This window comes from Gossypium hirsutum, chromosome A06 (assembly GCF_007990345.1).
Source record: "Gossypium hirsutum isolate 1008001.06 chromosome A06, Gossypium_hirsutum_v2.1, whole genome shotgun sequence".
In the NCBI taxonomy this organism is placed as follows: domain Eukaryota; kingdom Viridiplantae; phylum Streptophyta; class Magnoliopsida; order Malvales; family Malvaceae; genus Gossypium; species Gossypium hirsutum.
This window is the reverse complement of record NC_053429.1, coordinates 72,656,281-72,670,847: the sequence shown is the minus strand read 5'-3', so window position 1 is coordinate 72,670,847 and position 14,567 is coordinate 72,656,281. Positions and strand designations below refer to the sequence as shown.

Genomic DNA, 14,567 nt, shown 5'->3' with positions numbered 1-14,567 from the left:
GACTGTACCATATGGGAAAATACTCAGTACCGTAAGAGGGATTGCTTCGTTAGGTTCAGAAGTGGCAATGCGAGGGTCTGCTGCTTCTAGTAGTACTTTGTCTCCAACCTTAAGATGTTTTGGTGCGACATTGAGCTCGTCATGGCATGGTTTTGGTTTATCATGTGTCCTTGGTTTATGTGTCCGCCATTCATCTAATTCCTCGATTTGTAGCCTTAGTTCTTCATAGATAGGTCCTTTGTTGTTGCTTGAACATGGCCCATGTAGGTTCTTCGAACTTATTTCCTACAAAGTAGGTTGCACCACATAGTCAATTTTAGTAGAATGATTTATACAACCACCTTCAGCTTTTGATGTGGTACTCGTATTACGAGCTTGAAGGGTGATTGTTTCATCTCCCACACGAAGTGTGAGTTCACCTGTGCCAAAATCAATTATTGTTTTAGCGGTTACTAAAAAGGGCCTCCCTAAAATTAAAGGAACGTTACTATCCTCCTCTATATCTAGAGCAACGAAATCAACTGGGAATATAAATTTGTCAATTTTAACGAGTACATCTTCAATAATCCCCCTAAGAAATCTAATTGTTTTATCAGCTAATTGAATACACATCCTAGTTTGTTTGGGTTTCCCAAGACCTAGTTGATTAAACATTTTGTAAGGCATAACACTGATACTAGCCCCTAAATCAGCCAGAGCATTATTAACATCTAGGCTACCAATTAAATAGGGAATCGTAAAATGCCCTGGATCTTTTAATTTACTGGCAAGCTTATTTTGTAGTATGGCTGAGAAAACCGCATTTAGCTCCACATGCGACGCCTCATCCAACTTCCACTTATTTGTTAAAAGTCCTTTAAGAATTTAACTGCGTTTGGCATCTGTGAAAGAGCTTCAATAAATCATAAGTTAATATGTAACTTCTTTAATAATTTAAGAAATTTACCGAATTGATCTTCTGTGCGGTCTTTCCTTGTTGCCTTGGGGTATGGTACACGAGGTTTGTACTCTTTACTTAGCAGTTTCTGGTCATTGTGGTGCACCTCACCTTTACCTTTACTTACCATAGTTTCTTGCCTCAGTTTCGGTTCAGGTGCAACTAACCTTTCTTCATCTTGAATGGTAATTACATTGAGTTTCTCCCTTAGGTTAGATTCAATGTTACTCGGCAGGCTACTTTGTGGTCGTTCAGATATAAATTTAGCGAGCTGACCTATCTAAGTTTCAAGCCCTTGGATCGATGATTGTTGATTTTTAAGTGTTGTCTCGGTATTCTGGAAACGAGTTTCTGGAATTGAGATGAATTTTGTTAGCATCTCCTCAAGGTTCGGCTTTTCTCTTGCTGGTAAGGCTGTTGTTGGAAGCCTGAAGGTGGTAGTGGTCTCTGATTCCCTTGGCCTCCCCATGAGAAATTTGGGTGGTTCATTCATCCTTCATTGTAAGTATTACTATAAGGATTATTTTGAGATCAGGGATTATTACCCATGTAATTTAACTGCTCGTTCGCTAGGTTGTGGCCATAGGGTGGGTATTCTGAATTGCTGGATCCACCTGCATTTTCTTTGCACTGCATTACTGGGTAAACCTGTGAAGAACCAAGAAAAATGTCAATTTTTCTATTCAAAAGTTCTACCTTATTAGAGAGCATGGTGACCAAATTGACGTTAAAAACACTGGCTGTTTTTGTTGGTTTTGTCCTTATGACTTGCCACTGATAATTATTCAGTGGCATCTCTTCTATAAATTCATAAGCATCCCCAGGTGTCTTATTATTGATAGTTCCACCAGCGGCTGTATCAATCATCTGTCGAGTCAAAGGATTCAGGCCATTGTGAAACGTTTGAACCTGTAGCCAGAGTAGTAACCCATGGTGAGGGCATCTTCTCAAAAGATCCTTGTATCTTTCCCATGCATCGTAGAGTGTTTCTAAATCCATCTACACAAAAGAAGATATATCATTACATAATTTAGCCATTTTAGTCGGCAAGAAATATTTTAATAATAACTTTTCGGTCATTTGTTCCCAAGTAGTGATTGACCCTCGTGGTAATGAGTTCAACCACTGTTTAGCGTTATTCCGCAACGAAAAGGGAAACAACCAAAGGCAAATGGCATCATCAGAAATGTCATTGATTTTAAAAGTGTCGTAAAACTATAAGAAATTCGCCAAGTAAGCGTTAGGATCCTCGTCCTGCAAACCATCAAACTGAACAAACTGTTGGATCATTTGAATGGTGTGAGGTTTTAGTTCAAAATTATTTGCAGCAACAGCTGGCCTAACTATGCTCGATTCAGTTCCTGTTAAACAAGGTTTAGCATAATAATACATAGTACGCGGAGCAGGATTCTGATTAGCAGCAATCGCAGGATGTAGCGGATTTTCTTGGTTTTCAGCCATCTCCTCGGTTGTGGTTGAAGTATCATCCTCTTGCTCTTCCTCTGTGTATCTTAAGCTTCGCCTTATTTCTTTATGGTTTCTGCAAACTATGCAATCGATCTCACTATCAAATAGTAATGGTCCCGATGGGTTTCTTCTAGTCATACACTATAAAAACCTGCTAGGAACAAATAAAAAAATTAGAAAAGAAAATAAAAATTTAAATTGAAAATAAAGTAAAATGGCTAAAGTAATAAAAATCGAGTGTTCCCAATATCTTAGTCCCCCTAAAATAGCGCCAAAAACTTGATACGTGATATTCGCGACAGGTTTTAAAGATTTATAATTAATCGTTCTTGAAACTAACTATTATCACGATGAAGGCAAGTGTACCTATCGAACAGTAGTATAACTTTAGCAAGACCGGATTGTTGAACCGAAAGGAACCAAGAGTACTAGTAATTACTTTTTTTTTATCTAGCCTAAAAATTAAGGGATTTGTTTATCTAAACTACTTGACTAAACTAAGGGTGCATAGAGAGAAAATTGGGAAAAAGTTTTTGGGAAAACTCGATTGATTAAGACAATACGCAAGGAAAAATCCACCTAGACTTCACTTGTTATTTGACTCTGAATCAGACGATTTATTCATTTGACTTGATTCGTAGAAATCCCTAAGTTATATTATTATCTCTCTCGAGACAAATAGCATCTAACCCTAGGTTGATTAATTGAAATCTCAATCTGATTAACGCCCTAGTGTTGCATTAAATCGATCTATGGATCCCCTTATTAGGTTTCACCCTAATCTGGAAAAATCTTATCACCCTATCTCTAGACGTGCAATCAACTCCGCTTAATTATGATAAATTTACTCATAGACAGGGTCTTTTCCTCCTCTGAATAGGAGCATTAACTTGAATCAATATCCTAGAATATTAAAACAAGAATTAAGAACACATAATTAAGAACAAGTCAAATATTTATCATACAATTCAGATAATAATAACAAGATCTGTCTTAGGTTTCATTCCCCTTAGGTATTTAGGGGGTTTAGTTCATACTTATGAAAGAAAACATCTCAAAAGAATAAAGATAACAAAACATAAAGAAAACCCAAAACCCCTGAACAGAAATCAAAGGGAGATCTTCAGTCTTGACGATGAATCCAACTTCTGAGATGGATCAATCGACTTACCTTGAGTAATTCCTTGCCTCCTACTCCGTGTGTCTCTTCTAAGTACCTCATCAGGTGTTTAAATAGGCTTTAGAATGCCTAAGAGCCCTCAAGATTGGCCTTTTCCGAATAGGACTATACTTGGGCTCGATAGGAACACGCCCGTGTAAGTCGTGCTTCGATCCTGCCAAATGGACACAACCGTGTGACACACCCGTGTGAGGAAGTGAAGGCCGTGTTGATTTCCCTTGTGGGTCCATTTTCTCTGTTTTTGGCTTGTTTCTCGCTCTTTTTACTCTCCAATGCTCATCTAAGTATAAAACATGAAATTAAAGAATTAGGAGCATCGAATTCACCAAATCTAAGGAGAAATCATCCATAATTGTGCTAAGCATGGGATGAAAATATGTATAAATTACGGTTTATCAATGGAGAATTGAAATGAAGAAGAAAGCATTCTGTTTTACTAAATTTTATTTTAATTTCATTTTAATTGCAATTTTGCCATTCAAAACACCTTAATTTATTAATTTCATTTACTTAGTCGTCCAACCTTAGCTATTAGGGTCTAATTGCTATATTGGTCCCTCCTCATCTAGTTAATAGGCTAATTAGTCATTTACTTAGACTAATTACTAACTTTTCACCTTTTTCAATGTAGTCCTTTTTTTTTAATTAACTATCTAAACGTTAATATTTCTAAACCAAGTTTTAATACGACTCTAATGACTCCATAAATATTATAAAAATAATATGTATGAGTCAACACAACAAAAATTTATAGTCCGAAAACCATTGTTCCGTCACCACTGAAAATTAGGATGTTACATTCACACCCGAGACATGGATGAGCCGATTTGGGTTCCTTGACTCGATTCTCGGCGTGCTCTCATTCCTCTAGATCTAACACTACGAGTACTCATTTTAAAATTTTATGTTCTCAAAAGAGATAAGTTTTATTATTATCACTTAAATATTTTTTCAATCAAAATTTTCGTTTTATCACTTTTGTAAGAGTTTGACTATTTATCATTCTCACGATTTAAAGTTTGTCTCAGTCAAAAGTTTTCTATAGTTTCTTATAGTCTCACAATCTATAGTTTTCACAATTCTATACCTTCAAAGTCTATAGTTTCACACTAACAACACTTACCTCGGATCGGCTTTGGGAGGTCTCGAATTTTATAACATGTCGCATGTTTTTTTCCCAAAATACCTCTTTATGATGCATGAAGTTTTTCGAAAAAAATTTTACCCAAAGTCTGAGTTTTGAACCAGACTGTTATATCACTAAATGTAACCCCTAAAACTGGGCCTAGATGCTATGGCACAATCTGAGTGATTACATGGGCCTTGAAGATGGCCGAAATGATTTTTAAAAGAAAATTCACTTACATTTTGAAAACATTTGATTTTGTAAAACATCTTGTACTTTTTATAATAGAGTTATGTGTTCCTTTATATTTAAAAATTATTTGAAGTGTAACTTGGTTTTTAAAACACATATTTGCTGCGGCTAATAATCACTAAAACATTTCTTTGATCGTTTAGAAATCACATAAAACACATATTTGCAGCAACAAATAAACACCAAATCATTTCCAAAATCCATAACCACGAAAACATATCCTATGAGAGCCTCTCCAAAGATCCAAATCTGAGCCTTAAGTATGAAGATTACTTGAGACACACAAAAATCGTGGGTGAGCTTTAAAGGACTCAGTGTGAGATCAACACAAACACTTATTTTAACACATCAAAATATCACATCAAAATATCACAAGGCATCTTTCCCAGGATTCACATATTATCGCATTTCTTGAATCAAAACATGGCATGCTTATGAACAATGCACAATTATAGGATTTCCTACCCATCTCTGCTACACTCCAATATCGAGTTCCCTAGAGCTCGTCCATCTAATAACACACCAATTTGTGGACAAGCCACCATATAGATACCGATGAACGATCACATATCACATCGTGGACAAGTTACCACATAATTAATGAGAGAGGCCACATAGTTACAGTTAAACTACCACATGGTTTCCTCCTTTCACAAACCCACCCTATGCATGTGATATGACCATTTTAACACATATTTATCACTTATCACACTTTTTTGCATTTTAATGCTCATAACTCATGTATCTTGATTTTCCAATATGCATGTATCACGCTCACATTTTCACATCTCACATAGTTTCACTTTAGCATGCTTTAACATACATAATCTATGTTAAAACATGGATATTCTCATACATATACAAATATCACATTTTAGATCATCGCATATTAATCTAGTCATAAATCACATAACATTGTGTTGAGATCAACATTTCACGCATCACATATCACAAGTCACGAATTTTTCACAACACTTAATAGTTTAGATCACTTGCTAGACTTCCTTTTATATTGATTTTTTTTCAACTCTACAAGAGTACATAAGGTAACCACACATTAATTAAGTAAATAACATTTTAATTAAATAGTAATAAAACTTCAATTAAAATAAGAGTTAGATCCCACACCTTAATATAGATCTAAACCATTTGTTCCATTGTAGAACTTTCGTTTAGGTCTAGTCTTGAATGCAAATCCTCAATTCGAACGCTTGGATTCATCACTTTCGTGATGTTTCACTATTGATTTCCCGAAAGATTGTTTATTGGTTACTTTTTTCCTTACAAGATGATCAAAAGTGGATCAAAATCAATGGTTCGATAATTGGTGGTGAAGGTGGTCCATTAGCAGCAATGATCTGGCTTCGGGGAGTGTGGTTGTCTGATGGTGGTACAAAATACAAGTAGGGGAAGGGTTCGGTCATTTTTAATTGAAAGAGAGGAGGAAAGGATAGAATAAAAGCAAATCAGTGGTGGTTGTGGTGGTGGACATGGTGGCTCACAACAGCGCATGGTGGAAGAGGGGAGGGGAAACCAAAAGGAAGAGAGAAGGAATGTTGGTTATGAACGATGGTGAAGTAGTGGTGCAAATAAACTCACGGTAGTGGAAAGAGAAAGTGTGGTGGTTGTGGTGGTCAAAAAGAAAGAAAAGAAGAGTGGAGAGGAGAAGAGGAAGAATAAGAAGAAAATGATGGAAAATGGGGTGTATGGCCAGCTAATGGGTGTTTTGGTGGTCAACGCAAACACTTTGTGTAAGAATGTGGTATGGGAAAGATGAAGGAACATAGAAGCAATAAGGGGGATATGTTTCTCTTAAAAAGGCAAGTTTAATTTGCTAGTGGTGGAAAGGAATCCTTCGTATATGGCAACATAGGTGGACAGAAAGGCTAGTTAGTACATGCTAAAAATGTCCAAATTTTAAATAAATAAATGTACACAAAAGGGTTCGAATTAGGGACCTCAAAAATAGTTTAATTTATTCTAATAAATAAATTCCCACTACTTTCTAACAAAATAAAAATATATAAAACATGTGTGTTACTAGCTCTACCAGTGTCATCTATTTATAGGAAGGAAATGAGAATCTTGGTTGAACAAGTATAAACAAATAATATTTATTTAGTAGAAAACACTCCCTTAGTCTAACTAAGACAGAAGGAGGGTGGCATACCTTAGATAATAACAATAAAGGGTTTTGGGCCTTTCTTGTATGAGGTTCAATTATATATGCTTCCTAGACATTTAACCTAACTCTTTATAATTTAATCCAACCCAATATATGTTTTCTATTTTTCAAAATAAATATTATTTTCTTTAATTAATAAAATAAACTAATTTAATTTGTCAATTAAATAATTTTTCCAACCAAATTCTAATTCCATTAAAGTCATGACAACCTTTGTGACACCCTAAAAATGACAAATTGAAAAAGGCTTGTGAGGTATGCATGTTAACTATTTTGGTGCACTATGGTAGCATAATCCACCACCCTATTGGCTTGTTGGAGAATTAGAGTATTAGCGCATGCTTGTTGGCAGTATCTAAGGATTTATTTACAGGGTATCCTTAAATGAAGAATGAGTACGCCCTATAACACCCTGCCCGATGAGGCTTTAGTGTATGGATACTATTTAGGGAAATAAGACAACAGAGATAAGTTTTGAATATGTATAGTTTTAGAACTAGACTAAGTATAAAACCCTTTGAGCATGCTTGTAATGCCTTGATCTTAGCAAACACTAGGTTGGCACATAGTGATTAAGAAGTGTGTCTAGTAAGGAAAGATGTGCCCAAGAGCTTTAGTGGCACATAGAATGGGTGGACTTCATTATTGACAAGGGAAATGATCTTTATGATGCCAGTTTATATTATTAGTGTAGAGTATCCTATAAGGTTGGCTTTAAGCCAGTCAACATGGAAGGCACAATATTCAGGAACCAACCAAACGAGAACTGAGATATTTAAGGACTAAAGGTAGGTACTCAATTAGTTTTCTTAGAAATTGTAGATTTGGATAAGACCACCCAATGAATGATGCGAGGTTTAACAAGTTTCAATAAAACTTAGGATGATTTAAGTGTTTAAGATAGGTTAAGAAGAAAATATCTTTCCTCTTTCTTTTCTTGAAGATAATAGGACTAGAAGAAATGTGAAGCACTCTTCTAAACTAAGTCTAAGACCATGATGTTTGAACAAGATTTCCTTAAAAGTAGGGTAACGCCTGATATTTGGATGAGCTCTAAACGTAATAAATAAACTAAGTGTTACTTCAAAAGGTTAAGTATTGTTTGCCCCACTGATGCTCTTAGCGTGTTAAGTGAGCGCATAACAAATATTGGACTATGGCAAGAAACTGCCTTAGACAGGAATAAGTCATCAGGAAAAAAAGTTCAATAAGGTATTAAGAAAACTCGAATAATAGGGTAATCGCCAAAAAGGAATGATGCGCCAAGTGTGAATTAGTTAAGATACCACCTATGCTCTAACATAATGACTAAGGACAAAGGAAAGATTAAGTCCTAAGGGTAAGTTATGTAAATATATGTATTCTCGTACATGTCTCTTTATAGTTGTCAAGCATTTATCCAGTTTATCGTAAGGACTAATACACGTGTCAAATATCCATATGGGGAAAAGTAAAATATAAAAGCTCAGGTAAGAAATGGGGAACCTTTCACTCACTTCTTTAAAAAGTAACTTCTGTTTATAAAAAAAGGGAGAAACGAAGAGAATTTCTCTCATCCTTCAAGTTGAGTTGAAGATATGTATCTAGGTTCTAAGATGCCCCTTATTAAGGTAAGATCTATAACCATACGTACTAAACTGTTAAGGAGAAGCTTGGTTTAGCTGAGAAAAGAAAGTATGGTAAAGTCATATTTAGAGATTTCTTATGTTCAAAGTGAAAGAAAATGAGCTAAGTGTACAGATCTTGATCAGTACCCATGTTTTATCATTTAAGGGTTGTCAATCTACTCAATAGAAGCCCAAATTTGGTGTTTAAAGCTATTAAAGACGCTAGTTAGGTGAGTCCCTAAGCTTACTCTTGCAAATGTATTATGCATGTTAGAACCTTCTATGAAAATAAACTAAGAATGCATGATGTGATGATTCTATGAGAAATGTATGTCTAATGAACTTGCATGAATAATTCGTATGAAATATGGAGATGATCTCTAAGGTCAATGGTGAATGTGTCTGCATGAGTAAATTGTGTCTATGCATGTTTTGATGACATGAACAAGTCTATTGTGAATGACTCTATCAAGTATGAGTCTGCATGAACTGTCTATCAAGTAAGTGTAAGACCATGGTTGGGCCATGGCATCATATGGAAAAGACTTAAATGACAGTTGGTTAAGTACAAAACGGTGAGAGGCAAACCTCACGACTACGAGTTTAGGCAAATCTCTATCGTCAAAAATACCATTTTTCATAAAAGTGAACCTTTGTGGTTGTTTCTATTAAATAAATGCCTTTGTGGCAAATCTCTAATAAGGAATGCCTTTGTGGTAATCAGTAAGTAGACCTTTTTGTGGAGAAATCTAAAGAAGTGCCTTTGTGGCAATTTTCGTTAGGAAGCCTTTGTGGTAGTTTTCATAATGAAGCCTTTGTGGCCATCTTTGTTAAAAGGAAGCCTTTATGGCTATATCTATTAGAAGGAAGCCTTGTGGCAATCTGTATTAAAAGGATGCATTTGTGGCGAGACTCTAGAAGGAAAGCCTCTATGATGAGACTTTGGAAGGAAAGCTTCTATGGCTATCTCTGGAAAGGAGCGCCTTCATGGCATAATTTGAAGAATGGCTCTCGTGATGACCATCTGAAGACAACGCCTTGGAGTGAACCTCGTATAGTTAAAAGGGATTAGGCTAGTATGCGCCATGTATGTGGCGAGGAAAATTTATATGATGAAAGTATGTATAGAGAAGTATACTAAAGTAAGAAAGATATGGGAAAATTCTGAGTTAAGTATTGGCGTATTATACCTCGCCCGAAGATAATGATAAGACTAGTAAGTATGGAATAAGATTTGTAACTCTATTAGTAAGGTAAACAAATTGTTTAAGTACTATGTAAGGGTAAGATTTAAGAAAGGAAATAGAAAGTAAAGAGATGTTAAGTATAGTGCGCTCAAGAAAGGGGAAAATAGTTCTGAAGAACGAAAGATGACAGCATCAGTAATGTACCTCCAAAGAAGGAAGAAAGGTAAAAAAATAACTAAGGATGTGCAAAATAACATATGTGACATAGAATGAATGAAAAGGTATTATGAGGTTTAGCTCATTATGTTTCTACGAACCTACAACCATTACTTTCTATTTCAGGTTATAAAGGATTTTGAGTTGATGGACGATGCTAGGGGTATGCCAACGAAGCGGTGCATTAGGCTGTTATGAATACAGAGGGAAACAAGTGGTGTATAAAAGTTTGCGCATAAGTCTTTTAAATAGAAATTCAATATGTTGATAGCTAAAGTCTACACATAAATCAATAAGTAGTATCCAATTTATGTAAAGTTGTAAGTGTAAGCCATAAGACGTTTACATTAATTAGTAATAAGAGAAAAGTTTTAAGTTACATTTGTAAGAAGGACGTAACACCCAAGATGCAGATCAAGTCGGGTCGAGGGCTTTACATGCCCAGAGTTTTGGTTGAGCATGAATAGCCTACCAAGTATATGAGGAAGCTAGAAGAGACTTAATTGTCTTTAAGACCATGCCATATGTGAGTTACCGCAAAGGAATAGTACACTCAGTTTGCATGAGGACTGTTCAAATTGGCTTTTGTAATGGGATTAGTTTGGAAGTCAATTGGATTGACTTGACCCTCCTTATGACTAGTCAAATAGTAATGTAGATCTTCGTCGAATTTTCTTTTACCTACCCTCGAATTTGGCAAAGAAATAGTCATCATACATTTCACATACATTTTCATATTTCATGTAATAATCATTCAACATCATTCACATTGTCCTTAATACGAACTTACGAGGCCCAAAACATGCATTCGGGGTGGTTCTGGACAAAACCGATAACTTATGGAATTTTTGGAAAGACTTAGAAACTTTTTCAAAATACAGGGGACACACGCCCGTATGGCCCGATCGTGTGTCTCACATGGTCAAAGACACGCCCGTGTCACAGGCTGTGTAGACATTCGAAATGGGATCACATGGTCGTGTCCCAATCCTTGTCTGACCCCGTATAACTCTCTGACTTGGGTCACACAGCCAACCACACGCCCGTGTGCCCTTCGGAATGCCGACACACGCCCGTGTGCCACGCCGTGTGCTAGGATGTGCAAACCTGTAGGGTATACTGACTTATGCCACACGGCCAAGCCAGACACACATGTGCTAGGCCGTATGGAGCATACTAACTTTATTTCTAATGGAACACCGGGGGACACACAGCCATGTAATTTGACCGTGTGTCACACACGGCTGAGACACACTCCTATGTCTCTGCCCATGAGGACAAAAATAGGCTATTTACCAAGCCATCTCGCCACTCAAATTTGCATACACCTACACCAAACCAAATGCCACAACACAAGGCATAAATAGGCATTCAAACCAACCTTAATCAAGTTTAAATCATGGTAATTCCCTACTATCAATCACAAGATACATAAATATCAGAATAAGCTATTCCATTCATGCCAAACTTTACATTCATAATTCACTTAATGGTCACTTTCAATTATATAACAATTTATCTAAAATTTCATGCATAATAAATCTCCAAATTTCAAACAGAAGGTACTCAATTTACCAATTCATAATACACATCACATAGTCATCACCAACCACATGACAAAAGGGCATTTGCACATATATACAAACATTATCAAACATACCAAAATAAGCCAACTCACATGGCTATACACATTATAAACCATTCATCCATTACAAGCCAACTCAAATGGCTAAAACCATTACTAACATATACCAAAATGACCATAACTCCTATAAATGGAATATAACCAAAACATAAACTCAAAAGTACCAAAGTGATAGCTTGATAGTGTGAAGTGGTCTCCGACGATTCCCAAATCCGAGCTAGCTTTGATTTCACTATAAAACATGGAAAAATAAACAATGTAAGCTATAAAGCTTAGTAAGCTCGTATGAAATAATAAGCAAAGCTTACCATTTATTTATTAAACAAGAATATGAACATATCATACTACTAAACAATTAATCACAATATTAACATATATTCAATTACATATTTAACCATGAACTCATATCTTTCATAGATTTGAGGCTTATATAGTTCCCGTACATACCTGTACTGACACATATATATTTCTCACCATTTTATATCTTTGATATACCTATTGAACCATTCAGAATACTATCAGATACTCAGAAATCTCGCACCCTAAGTGCCACATATATAGCCGAAGCTATCTCGATCTCATATTAAATATAATGCTCACCCTCGAGCTATCAATGGGTCTGCTTACACAAGCTGACGGTCATGACGAAACTACACAGTGTTGCTCACACAAGCTGATGAGTATCCGCAACACATGCCGGATAACTCAGCCATCGGTAGAACGTAGGACCAGCACCCAAATCACATAATCCCTAATGACATGTCGTTCGTATCCTAATGTATTCCTAAGGTTCAACTCAGATTTCTCAATGTTGAATCTTCGTCAAATATATCCACAAGGTCGTATTCTCAAATAATTCAATAACAAAGCATTTAAAACACAATTATACAAATACTTATTAACATACAAACTTACCTCGATTGCAAAAACGAAAAAATAAGTCGATTAGTCCGAACCTTATTTTTCCCTAATCTAAATTGGAATTTCGCTTTTCTTGATTTGAATGTAATCAAAATTAAGTTCTTTAATTATTATTTTATCCAATTTAATCCAAAATACACATTAATGCAACTTTACATTTTTACCCCAAATGTTTCAACATTTTTACAATTTAGTCCTTATCTCATAAAAATACAAATTCATGCAATTCAACCTATACCCATGCTAGCCGAATTTCAATTAAGTCCCTAGCAGCCCATATTTTTCATTTATTTCACAACTTAACAACAAAATTTCAACATTTCCCAATTAAATCCCTAAATGACAATTTTGTCAAAAATCACTTTACAAATGTTGTTTATCTAATAACAAATATACATTTTCTATCATCAAACATCAAAATACACATGTAAACCCTAAACCTTTAACAGTTTTGCAAAATAGTCCCTAAGCTAGCTAGATTAGGTTACAATGACTCTGAAAACATAGAAATCATTAAAAACGAAGCAAATTGCACTTACATGCAAGGTTAATACATAGCCGAACCTTCAAGCTCCATTAATGGATTCCTCTTAGTATAATTTCGATGAAGATGAAGTGAAAATAATAATATTCATATTTTTTCTTTTCTTTACTTTATTTATTTAAAAATTTACTTTATTTACAGACTTCTTGCAATTTCTTCCAAAATTGTGAAATAAACCTAGGATCTCCATCCGAAATAATAGAAACTGGCACCCCGTGCAATCTAACGATCTGCGAGATGTACAAATCAGCTAATCTATCAAGTGAGAAGTCTGTATGTACCAGAATGAAATGTGTCAATTTCGTCAATATATCAATGACAGCCCAAATAGCATCTTTCTTTTTCGGAGGCAAGGGCAAACCCAATACAAAATCCATCACAACTCTATCCCATTTCCACTCTGATATCATCACCGGCTATAATAGTCACAAAGGCACTTGATGTTTGGCTTTATCTTGTTGACAAATCAAGCATCTCAACACAAACTCTTAAATGTATCGTTTCATGCTTGACCACCAATACCAATGTTTCAAATCATTGTACATTTTAGTACTCCCCGGGTGAACAGATAAAAAACCACTGTGTGTTTCATGTAGAATTTTCTAAATAAGCTCAGAATTCCTTGGTACACATTATCGCACTTCTGAGCTTCACAAATTTGTTGAAGAAATAACGGTTTCACTTTTAATTCAACTAAAATCAAACCATCATCAAACAAAGTTCACTGCGTATTCATTGCTATTTTCTACTGAGAGCATCTGGGACTACATTCACTTTCCCCGGATGATAATCAATCACTAACTCATAGTCTTTCAACAACTCGAGCCATCTTCGTTGACGCAAATTCAAATCTTTTTGAGTTATTAAATACTTCAAACTCTTGTGGTCAGTAAAGATATACACTTCTCACCAAATAGATGATGTCGCCAAATTTTCAATCCTAAAACAATAGCAGCCAACTCTAAATCATTCGTCAGATAATTCTTTTCATACGGTTTCAACTGTCTGGAAGCATAGGCTATCATTTTACCCTCTTGTATCAAAACACATCCCAAACCATTCAATGATGCATTGCTGAAAATCCTCTTTACCCGACTCAGGTTAAACTAAAACTGGTGCTTCAGTTAACAATGCTTTCAACTTTTCAAAACTTTGTTGGCATTTCTCGAACCACTTAAATTTCACATCTTTTTGTAGCAATCTAGTCATCGGTGTAGCAATCATCGAGAATCCTTTAACAAAACGTCAATAGTAACCAGCTAATCCTAGGAAGCTTCGAACTTCGGACATATTTCTTGGT

The 14,567-nt window shown here is 35.5% G+C and overlaps 1 non-coding gene across 1 annotated transcript; it reads left to right on the top strand.

Moving 5' to 3' along the window:
* The first annotated feature begins 1,862 nt into the window (after window positions 1-1,862).
* Window positions 1,863-1,969, top strand: LOC121230932 (small nucleolar RNA R71). Its single transcript, XR_005929004.1, has one exon. It is a non-coding gene; the product is annotated as a small nucleolar RNA R71 (small nucleolar RNA).
* The last annotated feature ends 12,598 nt before the right edge of the window (window positions 1,970-14,567 follow it).